We start from the raw sequence: 15,256 nt of genomic DNA, 5'->3' as shown, positions 1-15,256 counted from the left end.
TATGTTGTGCTGGACGTTGGTATAATGCTGTGTACATGTGTATACCCACACCCACACTGCTGCTTTTGTTATGCAATATTAGCTCTCAGGTGTGGTATCCTTGGATTCTCTGCATCACAGGGAGGCCTTCTAGGAATCTGGGGGATGGGGGTGGTACTGTCTCCCACCTTCAGACATCTGCGGATGGCAGTTCCTGATCATATTTCCCCCTCCAAACTGGGTGGAGCAATGGGATGATGATGTTGTTCTGCTCCTGATCATGGGGCAGATGGTTACGCAGTGTTGCTAAGTGGAATATGGGGAGAACTTTCTGATATGTCAAAGACAGCTACTCTAGCCTCTCTGAAACATTTCAGCACAGGTGAATGTTCCTGCTGTTCCAGGCAAAGTCATGAAGGACAGAATATATGCCCAATGGCCTGCGATGGGACACTAGATAGTGGGATCTGAGTTACTACAGAGAATTCTTTCCTGGGTGTCTGGCTGGTGAGTCTTGCTCACATACTCAGGGTTTAGCTGTTCGCCATATTTGGGGTCGGGAAGGAATTTTCCTCCGGGGTAGATTGGCAGAGGCTCTGGGGGGTTTTCGCCTTCTCTGCAGTGTGGGGCATGGGTCACTTGCTGGAGGATTCTCTGCACCTTGAAGTCTTTAAACCACAAGTTGAGGACTTCAATAGTTCAGACATAGGTCAGCGGTTTGTTACAGGAGTGGGTGGGTGAGATTCTGAGGCCTGCATTGTGCAGGTCAGACTGGATGATCATAATGGTCCCTTCTGACCTTAAAGTCTATGAGTCTATGAATACTCTGACCACACACTGATCAGCAGCTGCAGGTGGTGGGGGGACCTGGTGACTGCTCTTGGAACAGGAGCCATGTTCGTTTGTATTGATCAAAAGAGTGCAACAGAAAGCTGTTCTGATGTGGTCAGCATAGCTCACTACTGCAGAGTTGCCAACTTTCTAATCATACAAAACAGAACACCCTGCCCCACCCTTCTCCGAGGCCCCGCCCCTGCTTGCTCCCTCCATCTCCCGCTCCCCATCGCTCATTCTTCCCCACCCTCACTCACTTTCATCAGGCTGGGGCAGGGGTTTGGGGTGTGGGAGGGGGTATGGGCTCTGGTCTGGGGCCGGGGATGAGGGGGTTTGGGTGGAGGAGGGGGCTCCAGGCTGGGCCAGGTGGTTGGGGTGCAGAGGGGCTGAGGGCTCCTGCTGGGGCCGGGGATGAGGGGCTTGGGGTGTGGGAGGGGACTCCAGGCTGGGCCAGGGGGTTGGGGTATGGGGTGTGTGTGCGAGGGCCCAGTGGTGCTTACCGCGGTTCTGAGGAAGCAGCTGCCAGGTCACTGCAGCCACTAGGTGGAGGTGCGGTCAGGCGGCTCTGCGCAGTGTGCATTACCTTTGCAAGCACAGGCACGGCCCCCCGCAACTCCCAATGGTCATGGTTCCCAGCCAACAGGAGCTATGGAGCCGGTACTTGGGGCGGGGGCAGTGCACGGAACCTCCTATTCTCTAGCCACCCCAGCACCTAGGGGCTACAGAGATCTGGTAGCTGTTTCCAGGAGCAGTGCGGAGCCAGGGCAGGTAGGGAGCCTGCCTTAGCCCCAGGTCCCCTTTCCCCCACTGACCGGGCTTTTAACAGCCCAGTTGGCAGTGCTGACTGGAGCTGCCAGGGTCCCTTTTCGACCAGGTTGAAAACTGAATGCCTGGCAACTCTACGCTACTACCAATGAAAATAGGTGGACAGAGACCTTTATAGGTTGGGTAAGGCTCAGGAAGAAGAGGGTCAGTACACTGTGGGAATGAGGGTGGAGGACTATTGAAATGCAAGACCAAGTACATTCTTCTTATCCCTGGACACACCACACACTGGTACTTATTCACACCATGCAGGCACGCTAGTGTCCTTGTCCTCTACTCACCTTCAGGCACATGCTCGTGAGGTGTAGATGTGGACAACAGGAGGGTTATGACACAGACATGGACATACGTATAATCGCTAGTCTAGATGTAGCTTTAGTAGCAGTTGATCTGGTTTGTCATATTTTTTACATTTTACTGTTACCTGTTGTATATCCCGCCAGTCTATGCCCTCTATAGTACAGTATTTTGGGTCTTTTGGGTTTTTGTTGTGTTTTCTTTTAATCACAGATCCATTACTAAGATCTATAAACCAATTTTCTCTTTATCCAGATTTAAGGATGCAGTAGTGAGAGGTCACAAGAAGTCTGCATTTTTTTATGCTCCAAAGAATGGCGTTATCCAAAGCTCACTGAAGCAAAATGAAGTTTTTCCACGGATTTCAAAGGGGTTTGGTTCGGGCCTCAAGTTGATGAGGGGCTATAAACTTGTAGTGTGTTGTAATTTTGCTATTATTATTTAGAAAAAAAAGAATCAAAATCAGAATATGAGAAGAGATTACAACCCGCTTGTTATACAAAAAAAATCCCTCTGCTAAGAGGCCAACAAACCCAGCAGCATTTTATACCTGCTCATGAAAACCTTGAATTAAAATAGGATCCAAAAAGCCGATTGCTGATTCTGAAGGGGTAACTCCAGATTTATTAACTTGAAGTACCCCAGCTATTAGGTAATATTTTTATAAAAACACTTTCTCCTTCCATAAATAAATGTCTACTTGTAAAAAATGTGCTTAAACAGCACCCACTAGATTTCACAATAGTGCAGCTGAAGGGTAGATATTAAAGTTTGTGTCATATCAGCATTCTGCACCACCTTTTACATCCGTATAGGGGGAAACAAACAAATGAGCAATAGCAGATGAAATTTAGGGGAAAAGAATTAAGACTAGAATGTAGGGGGGGAAAAACACTGTCATGCCTTATGGTCCCATTTAAAAAAATAAGATTGTAGTACTAAAAGATTGTCGGAGTTCACATTGTACATTTACAGCCACTGCTTTTGTGCTATACTACAATATATATTTTTGAATCACAATTCTACCCAAAGATGTGAGTCTTGCTTACGCACCAATTTTACGTATCACTTCTGCCATCCCATAGTTCCAGCTTAATATTTTTAGGTACATGTTTGCAGGTGGCACTATTTTACAGAACAATATTGTCTGTACATAATGCTTTTAGAATAGTAGACATAATTGTTTTAAAACCAAGGGCAATTTTTTCAATAGTGTCTAAGTGACTTTGATGTCTAGTCCTATTAGTTTTCAATGGGACTCAGAGGTCCCTTGCACACGTTTGAAAATTTTGCCTCAAAGCCTCCTGGCTCTGACTTTCCACAACATTTAAATCCCATTGGAAAAATGAAACTCCTGACCAATAATTGAAAAATGAATCTGTTGACCCATGAGCACATGAGACAGAACTTTCTCAGGAGCTGGATGGAGGCTGTGGAATTAAATATCACAAGAGAGAAAAATGACCCCAGACCGTATCACTTTCAGAACTAAAAAGCAAGATTAATTTCTTCATTTATATCTCCCTCAAAATGTGCTTAATTTAAAGCAAAACAAAAAGCCAAAACCTTTCTCTAAATAATCCAAAGAATCTATTTACTCCTACTATGGGGAAAGAAAGAGAGAAAGTTTACGTTTATTTTGATGTTTAAAAGCTAATGAGGCCCTCAGATACTGTGATGGTGGAAGCAGTTTAAGAACCTAGATCAAGGGATAGAGAGAGGTCCTTTATAAAGTTATTTCCAAAAATTTGTTCTACTTAAGTTATTGTCCTTCTTGTCTGTTTTTCCTCAACCTATTGTCTCTGTCACACGTATAGATGGCAAGCTCTTTGGGGCAAATGCTGTCTTTTTTACTATATGTGTCCATAGTATCTAGTAAAACAGTGGTCTCATTGAGGCCTTTGGATGCTACTGCAAGACAATACAAAAATATATGATATTTTTGATGCTCAAGATCAAGTTATCAGCCCTGACCTTGGATTTTGTACACCTACTTTATTCAGGCAACCAACTGCATCCACAAAGAGGGCAATGCAGCCATTGTATATGCACAGACATCGATTTCGTTACTCAACTCAAGCAGCTGAATGCCCACTACTCTTGGGGAAATTCTGCGCCACTGCGTGCATGCATAATTAATGAGCCTCACATATTTTTTTATTTTTTTCGCAGAAGAAAGCTTCTGCTGAAAAGTTGCTGCAGGCCCACCAGAGGGCACTGTGGTGATAGAACACAGCAGCAGCTCCCAGCCAGCTAGGGAAGAGAAAGAGCCTGCAGAGCCTTCTTTGCATTGGGTCAGGTCAGGAGACACGGGCTATGGGGAGACAGACAGTGTAGAGTGCTGGGGAGGACAGACTAGGGCAGGGGCTGAATGGGAGTGGAGGTACAAGGCCACATAGTGATGGGAGGGGGTGCAGCGCTACATAGGGACAGAGGGTGTCTGAGGGGGGGCACAGAGACATATGGGGATGGGTAGGGGGTGCAGGGCCACATGGGGATGGGGGAAGTGGATGTCTGAGTGGGGGGTGGAGGGACACATGTGCCTGACTGAATGGGAGAGGCTGGGGTCAGCCAGGGTCTGCATGGGGGAAGCTCCCTAACAGTCTCTCCCCGCTTCCCAAAAAAAACCTCTTCCATACTTCTCCCACGCATACCCAACAACCTTCCAAGTTCACACCCAGGCTCCTTCCCAGCAATTATTTTCCTCTCCCTCAGCTTCAAGTGACTCCCCACAGCCTTTGAACTGCTTCTAGTAGGTGCGAGAAATATGGTTCTGTATTGTAGCTTAAATGAATTATTACTCAGAGTTCTGTATTAATATGCCAAGTAAGGAATCTATTTGTCAAAAAACATTTTCTGCATCTTTTTTGTTGTCTGTATTGTTATAGACCTACTTGCTGACAGGTATTTTGAAATAAATGACCAAAAATAATTGAAACTGGAGTGACTGTATTGTGCTATTTTGACAAATAAAATATGCAGAATTTTGCAGAATCTGAAAATATTGTGAGCAGAATTTTGAATGTTTTTGGCGCAGAATTCTCCCAGGAGTAGTGCCAACAAGCCTGGCATGCATATACAAAGCCAGGCTATGCACACAAAAAACGTGTTGGTACCATCAACTATGCACACAACATAGGAAGAAAACTTGAGTCTTGCTTAAAAAATTAACATCAAATAATATCCAACAGAAAATACTGGCCAGAGCAAGACAGAAAGTATTAACAGCAGAACACTTCTCATTCAATGGTAGTTGCAAAAGGGGAGGAACAGATCCCTAAACAAACTACTGACATTTTTCCAACTCCAGTTAGAAAACTGTCAGATTTTAGGTGGTTGTCTCGCTCAACATTTTGCTTTCTTCAATAAGAGAAGTTCTGGTTGATTCAGTGTCAAACCGTACTGCTTTTCTATAGGCATAAGTATGGTTATCAATGATCATCATAAAGCCTAAGGGCCCTAGTCATAGACCAGACCCCATTGTATTAGGCACTGTACAAACAAAAAGATGGTCCCTGCCCCAAGTTGCTTAAAAACCAAGTATAAGACGAGACAACGGATGGATACAGACAGATAGATGAGTACAACTAACAATGAGACAATACTGGTCAGCATGGTAGACAGCGGTCTCTTCACATGAACAGCCTGCCAGCTGTCAAGTCATGTCAGGCAACAGCACCTGCCAGTCCATATGTCAGCTATCACTGCCACAACGTTATAGTCTATCATTTGGTCTCTTAGGGGAAGTATGGAAAAGTATTGTATGGGGTTAATTTTCACTTTCACCTTCTTGTCTCATTGAAAAGTAATAGGCTAAGGCATCTCTTTGTTAAACAGAATTTTGAGGCAGTAGTTGAAATGTCACAACAAAAAATCCTGAAAATGAAAGAGATGCAACAAAGCCTAGTAGTTTTAGAAGATGACGGTTTAGATCATTCTTTTAAGATGTTCTTTTACATTGTATTTCTGATTACTTTACAAACCGTGTAAAACACTGGGGGGTGCAATTTTGCCCCCAAACACAACCGTGTAACCCCACTGACTTCAATGGTTTTCAAATTAAAAAAATTGGAAAGCTTTTCATTATCACTGGGTTTGTAAGGCTACCGCTGAGGGGACCGAGGGTGTCTGAGTGGCGGCACAGAGACACATGGGGATGGGGAGATTGTTCAATTGTGGTGTAGACATTCAGGGTCGGGATGGAGCCCAGACTTAGGACCCTGTGACACGGGAGGGTCCCAGAGCTCAGGCTGCAGCACGATCCTGAACATCCATAATCAGCCCCTTAGTCCAAGTCCAACTCAGTTGGTACAGGCCAGCCACGGGTGTCTAACTGCATGCAGTGCAGACATACCCTAACAGGCCAGCCAGAGCCCTACGCTGCTGTATTACTATGGCTGTGAGCCAGGTACTTGTGAGAGATGGATGGCCATTGCTCAAAAGCAAGAGTGCCAGCAGTTGAGTCATTCTGCCTCCATCTTTGTGTGCATGCTCTTTTATGTTACAAAAGCACAGGGCCCCCTCCAAAGTTATTCAGCTACTAAACCGAAAGAAAGAAGCTGGGCAATGGAAGAGGGAGTGGAATGCTGTAAAACCAAACGCTCAATGGAGTTTTAAACCTGGGGTTATTAACTTTATTTCAGAATCTTGTAACTGAATACCTAGATACCAAGCATGTGGCTCATATAAAACGTCTGAATCCATCTGAACAGGGACTAGCTGTTAGTCTGTGAGACAAAATAATGAATGGAATAACCTGATCCTCTTCTACCACTCATTTAATTTCTTTCAGAATGTCAGTTATAGTGACTCAAGAGCGCAGTGTCAAACTACCGTGGCAGTGTATTATTATGGAAACATCCACCTAATTGTTTTAAGATCAAACCTTCCTGAAAATGGCTATTGTTTAAACAGTGATTTATAAATGGACCTGGAGTAATCAGCAACTCCAGGCAACACCAAGTCATTGATCACCCCGAATCCATTCACATACCTTTGACACACACTGATGTGCTGCTGGATGGGTTTTGTGTACAAATTCCTTCCCTCCTGAATGGAAATTCAGACCTGTTCAAGTGTACGATAGTCTTTCATCGTAGTGGCTGACCTACAAAGATATTGTGATGATGAAAAACATTCACATAGAACCTAAAGCAACTGGAATCAGGATTTTTAATGAATGTGAGGATCCACTCAGACATGCAATGGTGAATTCTGTTTGACTTGCACTCACCAGTCCTTTCTCTTGGCAAATACTCCACCAACCTTTAGGCTCAAACTCTGACACTTATCAGTAGATATCTTTGGGAGGCTGGGATCCCTGTTTCCACTCGCTGCTAAGAACAGACGACATCCACCGGCTTGGGTTCTTCAGGGGATGCTGGGTGGCTCAGTCAACTCTTTGGAGGGCCAGGAGGAAGGACCACCCAATCATCACAAAGGGCTTTCAGGGAGCCAAGAGCACCTTAATTTGCTCCCAATGGGCAGTGGGAGTGAAAAACTAGTCAAGCTCAAATGGTGTCAATAATCACAGGAAGGTAGAATCTCATCCTTTGCTTTGGATAGGTAGCAAAGTAGGGTTTCCTTGCTAACACATATTAGCGAGAATAATCCTAGACTCTTACCTCCTTGAAGACTCTTAACGACTGAAAGAGACAGTTGCAGTAGCCTATCTGGAAGCCTCATTAAAAGTCTGCTGAGACACGGAGCAAGTAGCAGGGGCCACCTCAGTACCTAAAGAGAGCCATAGAGAAGGCAATCCAGCCAGAACAGGGAGCTGAATCCTGCTACAAAGCTTGAAAGTTAAGGAGCAGGAGGAGAGGTTTAGGTAAAATGAGATGTGCTGGAAGGCTGATTTCCAGGTGAACCTGGAGAGCCTGGCCTGGTACTAACGCCTGCAAACAGACCTTGCTAGGGTCAGTACGTGTACCTCCCAGAAACCAAGCCATGCGGGCCCTGCTCAGTCCTGTAAGTGATTTATCCTAATGCCTATAACAGTTATTGGAGATTCTTCTAGAGCGCTAACATGGTGGGCTTTTCTATTTATTGTTATTTTAACAGTGAGCTTGCAATTGACAGCACTGCCTTTGAAATTCTAAATAGTACATTATTGTGCACAAACCTATGAATAGGTTTCTTCACACGGGTTCACGCAAACAACTTCACCATTGATCAGTAAGATTAAGCTGGGCATCTTGCTGATGTAATATGTAATAAGATGGAAAACACATATTCGTTTAGGTTGCAATTTAGAGCTATCCTCCATTAGCTGATGGGAAGAAGGAATGAGAGAGGTTTAGCTGCAAGTGACTAGAAGGCATCAGTCAAAAAGAAGGCAAATTTAGTAGAGCTACACAAAGATGAATGCACAACCACTGAGCACTCATGAACAGTCCTGGATTGACAGCTCTGCAGGCTGTGATTTGCATTTATACACAGAACAGACCGAGCAGGCAGCAGTGCCATGCCCTACACTGGCCCTGATTGGGATAGATCACTTGGAGGAGTAAGAGGTTCAGGCCTTGTCTGCAGACAAAACTTTAACTAAAATCAGGTTTCAAAAGCAATTAAGCTAAGCCGGAGCAAACCCTTGCATATGTTTACATCTAGCTTATATTCATTTAGCTTTTGTCATTGTTACCAAAATAACAGTAAACCAAGGGATGATTTAATCTCAAAGTGTGTGTCGACCTTCCTTCAGTGTACAACTGGTTTATATCAATTTAGCTTAATTTGGTAATTGACTGATTTAAACTAAATCAAGATCAACCAGATTTAAGATATAACTCTAAAAGTAAAGAGATTTAAGTATATCTATGGTGCACTGGTTTAACTAAATAGATTTAAAACCTGATTTTAGTTGAAGTGGTGCAACTTTTGCATATACACAAGACCTAAGTGTCTGCAGTTCTTCTAGCCCCAAAGTAGCTTGGTTCAAGGGGTGGGCCAAATGGTCAGACGGTCACTGCACCAGTTTGCCTTCTAGTTTCCCACTGTTACCAGGACTTAGAGAATTCAAACAGCAGTCTAAAAAAACCAAAACACAACAAAAAACCCACCCAAAACAACCCACACGGACAACTCCTCCATAATTTATTTCATGTACTGGTTTTGTAAGCCTACACATAGGATCAAGCTACATCAAGCAAAGCTGGCGAGTCACACACTACATTCATTTCATCAATGATATGTGGCCCACTTGTCCGATGGAAGATTAAATGGGTATAAATATACATCAGGCAATTTTTCAGTCTGACACCTCTGCCATGACTTAACCCAAAACATAGAATATCAGCTATCAGGAAATATATGCCCTTTAATAATATAAATCCTTTGAAAAGTCTTCAGTGTACTTCAGATACAGCAGGAATTTCAGCAATAATTTCATGTTTGGCTTGGTCCTCATTCTCATAGTCCCTGGACTTATATTATCAGAGAATGGTGTCAAAGTTGAACATGCTGTAGAAGATAGTGCCTGACTGCATACATATACTGTGATTTGTACTCTGCTTATATGTGCTCTGCACAGTTAATCATCTGTAGGTTAGATAGCGAGAAAAATATAGGTAAGCTTAATGCCTGCAGATTCTTCAGTCTGCAGTAGAAAGAAAATATCTTGCCAAGACATCTGAAACAGGGGATGTTAGTTCATTAGAATTCTATTATTATATCCTTAAGTGATTCCCGGAGCAGCAGAGAACCATGAAAAATTATAATAGGCAAAGCAGATGTTGCCCTGACATCCACTCACTGATATCTTGAGAGCCAGTTTTGTTTCAGCCCACCTATTTGCAGTGGTTTCTCAGGAGATGGGTTCTGATAAGCCATTTTTATGCCAGGAGTGGGTGTTTATCAGGTATCTGAACTGTCCACTTGAACTGGATATTAAATCAAAGTAGGTACTGCTAAAGAGCTTGAGTCAGTGAAATGTTTCATTAATATGAATAGGAGTTGTTGACAAGCTTGAGTGTATGTTTTAAGGGTGGAACTGATCAAGCTCTCCTTTGCCTCATAATATTTTGATGTGCCTTTACATAGGAGAAAGACCTGAGAAAAGAGAAAACTCTGAATCCTAAGGGACATCTGCCTCTAGCAATTTCTTTCTTTCCTTCCCTCTGGGGAAAAGCAGAAGAGTGCCAGTAATTACTTAGGTAACTGGCCCCTGCTGGCTATTTTTATACACCACCCTCTCCACCATTCCCCCCGAAAAGTAGCACTTGTCAGCACTCAAATTATCATGAATAGCACTGACCTTTAATATACGTGTGTGGCGGCAGCGTGGTGGGAATGCCATTGCTCTTAGAAGGGGACTAGCAGCTGAACCTGGAGTTTACCATACCATTTTTTAAAAGCTAACCCGCTAGGATTTAAAAACAAAAACCTATTGCCCCATCTTGCTGGCCATTATTAAAATACTGTTCTCAGCAGAAAGCTGCACTGATGGATGGATGGCATAAGCATGATCACACCTATTACTTCTGCAGTACCAACCTCAGTCCTACCAGTGTCAGAGCATAGTGCATCATGCAAGCAGACATTTCTGCAGCATGGTCTTTGGTGGTGAAATCAATGAACCGTGAAACTGACGTACTAGGCATACTTGACAAGCCTCCCTGCAAAGCCATGGACACCACCTATGTTTTAATGACAGGCCATTGCCCAAAATCCCACAACTAGAAAGAACATGATAAGGGCTTGTCAGCGATAGTGTTTAGATGTTTAAAAAGATTAGGGTTCCTAATGTTGGTTGTGTAGCAGCCAAAGACCAATCATTTTTATTTCAAGGACTGACCAAAAGAATGGAGAATGAAGAGTGGGAAGCCCAGAATGCAATATGCAGAGGTGAAACGGTTACACAGAATTACCTGCTCAGACACACAGCAAAAATATCTAGATTTATAGATTATATAGATGTAAGTGGGGTCACGGGGATGAGCATGGACCCCCAATCTAAAGCCCTGGGCAGAACTGCAGACCAGACTCCACACAACTGCTTTGTGCTATTGCCCACGCTATAGTAATAGATTATGAGGAATTCTTCCCCTAACCATTTCCACTGTCACTCTCTGGCCAGCTGGCACAGAGAAACCCTCCACAGTGCACAGCTGATGCAGAGAAATCCCTCCATAGCCCACTGTAGAACTTAGGTGATACAACGGGCTTCACCCCAAGAATAAAATACTGTACAAACCCCTGTGTTAAGAGAACATTAAATTTGCCTGGATAAAGCATTTGAAAGTCAAGAAATGCATGTGCAACCTTAACTTTGCCCCAAAGAACCTTTGGCTCACTATACACACCTACAGTACCGTTTTCAGTCTGTTACTGAGCTAGGAAAGCATAGTGCAGCTTTCCTAGTTGTGCACTTTACAACCTTAGCAGAAAACCCTGCAAAATATATTGCACATGTGCAACATGCAGTTTTCAAAGTGCAAATCAAAACCAATTTTCACTAATCACTCAAAGACACTACTTCACAATGAGGGCTATTTCCAGGCCAAACGTCTTGCTGTTTTAGTTGTCAAGCTGATCATAATGAAGTCAAATAGTTTGTTGTTATTTTTTTTCTTTTTAAACAACATTGGTGTGTTTCAACTTTCCACCCTCGCTCCTATACTCAAAAATAGCTGAGCTGTTTTTGCTCAAACTTTCAAAATAAAATTTATTTTCAGACAGAAAATAAAGCTGGTTAATTTTAACTCAAAAGGCCCAAATTACAGAAAGTTGAAATCTGGGACTAGCATGAAAACTGTCGTGACACCTTAATTATACTGGGTGCTGCCATTTAGGTTCTAGTCCGTACTCAGTGTTCTCATTTACAAACCACTTAGGGACGAGTCCAGCAAGAAGATGAGTGCTTCCAACTTGGTGTTGAATGCCCTCAAAGCTCATTTGTATCTGAAAGGTATTTTTAAGTTGGAGAATTGTGGCTTGTACAAGACGCAAACAAAATATTTGTATTTAACAGTAATATTCTGGTTTTGTTGGAGTTCAAATAAATTTGACCACCAATTTAAAAGTGTATCATTTGCTGTTTGATATTATATGAAATATTTCATTGGTTCCAAAAAATTAATCCTACTCTGAACAAAGCTTTTACACTGGTTTTGCAGGAGCATGTGACATGCTCCCATCAAACACATGAACAAACAGGAAAGCACAGATTTATTTTGAACTGTGTTTTTCTTCTATAAATTAAAAGGCCATTCCCCTCTTACATGTCATGTGTATTTAATTTCATGCTATAGGGTAATCCAGTGAGAATATGGAGAGTGCCAAAAAATACTTTTCCCATTCCTTTTATTTCCTTAGGCAAATATAAAGAATTAGAGGCAGAGAAAAGATGAAAAAGGGGAAGGCCAAGGGAAATACTGAGGTCCAAGAAAGTAAGACAGACCAGTCTAAACAAGGATTTTTCCTGGCATATGCAAGAAGCAATGATTATTTATAACAGGGAAAGGCATCTGTCTTTGATTATGATTTCATGTATACTGTTGACTGTGGTGAACTTAATGTGTGCCAGAGAAGACTGTCATCCGACAGTATGAAATTCCAGTGAAACAAATTAATCTCTCTCTCTCAGGGAGAGCATTCTGCCTTCCACTAACTGAAGGACATTACAGAAGGAATTTTGTGCCAGGAAAAATAAAAGTATAGGCTATTATGAAATACAGGAAAATCAGATTTAACTTATGAACAAAGGATAGCAATCAAAGCATATTTTAAATGTGTATTGGGATTCTTGGAAGTATACAGTTTCATCGTCTTATCTTTTAACTCAAGACTAAGCTTTGCAAGAAATAATTTAAAAATAGTGAATTCTTACCTCCATTTTTGTGTCGTCTTAATGGAAGTAGCCTTTCAGTTTGTGTTATATGAGAAACATATAGCTGTTAAGCCATTGGCAACAGAAGAATATTTATGAACTCATGAAGACACCAGATAAGAAAAGCACATGGAAGTGTGCGAGATACCATATACAAGTCTGTGGAGCAAACAGACAGAATTTCTTTTAACCCTGTTTTATCTTGTAACAAGATATTTCAGCCTAACAACCTATTAAACTGGCATGCAAAATATTAAACCAATTGAATCCGATGACTCCATGTATTATCTTTCCTTTCAGTGCAAACCAGAAACACCTGACTCTACCCAGCCAAGCCAGCTCACGAGAACCAAAGATAATGGCAACTGAAGGTACCTCATGAGCAAAGGATTTTTTCATAATACAGAATCTGTGGCGTTGCAATGCTGTGCCTCTTGAAAAACTAGAACATTATATGCTATAATGAGAGCAGAAAGAACCAACAAGATCAGTGATGTACAGCACAACTGCTCCAAAGCATCTGAAGAAGAACTCAGTGTAAGCTCAAAAGATTGTCTCCCTCACCAACAGAAGTTGGTCCAGTAAAAGATATTACCTCACCCACCTTGTCTCTCTAAAGCATTTGTCTCTGTTCCCAGGGCTGGGGAAGAGAAACAGTTTTCAATTAGCCATTCTGGACACTTCATCCCTATCTGAATTCAAATTAATAAAGTGTGACTGTCTACAGGGTTTCCTTCTACTGCAAGAATGCTACTGCTTTCATTCCCTGCATGAAGTTTCACTTGCTCATCTCTGCACCCTACACTGACAGCAGACCTTAAACATTAGCTACAATTACTGTCTAGTTCTGGCCTTTTAAAAAATAACGATCAGTTGCCCCACAAAAGACATTTTCTGATTTGATGGACAAGCTACAGCTCAGAATGTTCTGAAGTCTGCACAGCCTGTCAGGAGGCAAGGAGCTGACAGCATCTGTTGACACATTTCTTCACAGTAGTGTGCAGGCTTGCAGATTTGATTTTAAAATATTCTGCATTTGAATGTTGCTGAGTGATAGCATGTCAGAGGCATTGAAACTCCAGCCTATCAGTTTCCCATCAACTTGAACAAATTAGAAATCAAGGAATCTAGATGAGTTGGGTTGGTTTTTTTTTTTTTAGTGTGGTGGTAGAGTAATTATTTAAGTTTATCCACTGGATCAGAATACTGTCCAAGAAAAGCTATTATGTTGATGGAGTGGCTCCATCTGGTAATGAATAATATCAATACTCCAAAATCACATCAAACTCATTTTCTCAGCGTAAAAGCAGCTACTATTTTACCCTCTCATACACTTCATTAACAAATCAGAGCCTAAATCCCAACCCCCACAATATAAATATGGCCACAGACAGCCACTTGTCCTTCTTTAAACAGCAATTGGGAGCATCCGACCTGAGCTTGTATTGTTGAAGGCAGTGGGATTTTTGCCATTCCACTTCAATGGGAGCAGGCTCAGGCTCATAGTTAGTTAAAATAATAATAATGAACGAATGATAAAAATGTCTCGCAGGCAGTCCAAGTTAGCAGAGAGGGCTATCACACTTTTTTATGTACCTGACACTCTGCTGAGAAATTACTATTACGGCATGAACTCACTGAGGGCAAGAGACGTAAAAGAAAATGTCAAACTGAATTCCAACTACTCTCTACCTCCCACCTTGCCCCCCTCTTTATCTGGATCCTTAACTCCTTTGAATTGATTTACCAATCGCATTCCTTCACCGTTGCCAACATTTCTGTCTTTCAGAAACTGCACGCAGAGAAAGGATTTTCTTACAATGTTCCTAAGTGAGAGTCCCCACGGTTTGTAAATACCGATGCCAAGATTTTCAAAAGTGACTAGTACTTTCGGGTGAACTACAGGAGACATTTTAAAGAGGCCTGATTTTTAGAGAGCAGGAACTCAGCACTTTCTGAAACATCAGGTCCACTTAATTCTCAGTGTGAACACACAAAAGCTGAGTCACTTTTGAAAATCTTGGCCATATTCTTTAAAATATTAACTGCATCTGTTTAGCTTTTCATATTTTCCAGATCTCTTGGTTCCCATTCTCACTTCCTCCTTGGTTTTTTGGTGAAAGAAGGCACTAAGCTAATCATTCTTCTACTTCCCTCCTCAGCATGAAATCCTTAGAATGGGACCCTATACTAATTTTTTGGAAGACCCCACTCTGAACAATTTTGCCCATTTCAGAATCTGAGTGGATGCATACTCCCAGAGGACACTGGTTTGAGTGCAAAGGCAGAAAGCCCTGGCATCTTGTACAGCAACGAACTAAAACACAGCTCCAGTTGTCCCATGAGTTAGTAGATTGTTACATACTTGTACATGTGGGAAAGCCAAACACATAGCTTCCAGATCTAAAGCCTGGAGCTATCATTGACTGAGCAAATTAGAGACGAGATGCTTAGGGTCTAAGGAAAGAGAAGGGTTTAGCAGTGCAAGAATATCTT

Source organism: Eretmochelys imbricata, chromosome 10, assembly GCF_965152235.1.
Source record: "Eretmochelys imbricata isolate rEreImb1 chromosome 10, rEreImb1.hap1, whole genome shotgun sequence".
NCBI lineage: Eukaryota > Metazoa > Chordata > Testudines > Cheloniidae > Eretmochelys > Eretmochelys imbricata.
The sequence above is the reverse complement of the archived record's forward strand: the minus strand, read 5'-3'. Positions refer to the sequence as shown.